Raw genomic sequence first — 491 nt, forward strand, 5'->3', positions numbered from 1 at the left:
TAGCATAAGTGGATAAAATATCTGTATTTACAGAACTTTTGTTGCGATATTTTGTTCACGTTCGTAGTTCAAATTTCATTAGCGTCGATATAATCGACTATCCCCTACCTCTGAAATTCCTGCCTTTGCGAATAAAGTAGTATTTAAACATAGACGTGGTAAAATCTTCAAGAATTCATCGAGGTTGATGGAGTCCATGTTGAATTTTTAAAAAATAGCCTGCCCCTGTACACACACACGGCACACACAAGGAGCACTCCGTCGGTTACGACGACGAGTGTTCCAGTTCATATGATCAACTGAACAGCTTGCTCGTGAAATTAACGTGCAAGTGACTGAGCACTCCACAGAAACGTTTACCCCTAACGTAGTTCTCGGGGATATTCAGCGTGACACAGAATGTGACAAGGCCGGCCCTTTGAAATACAGGTACAACTCATTTTTGCCAGCTGAGTGGACTGGAGCAACGTGAAATAAAGTGTCTTGATCAA

Source organism: Octopus bimaculoides, chromosome 1 (assembly GCF_001194135.2).
Source record: "Octopus bimaculoides isolate UCB-OBI-ISO-001 chromosome 1, ASM119413v2, whole genome shotgun sequence".
Lineage (NCBI taxonomy): Eukaryota > Metazoa > Mollusca > Cephalopoda > Octopoda > Octopodidae > Octopus > Octopus bimaculoides.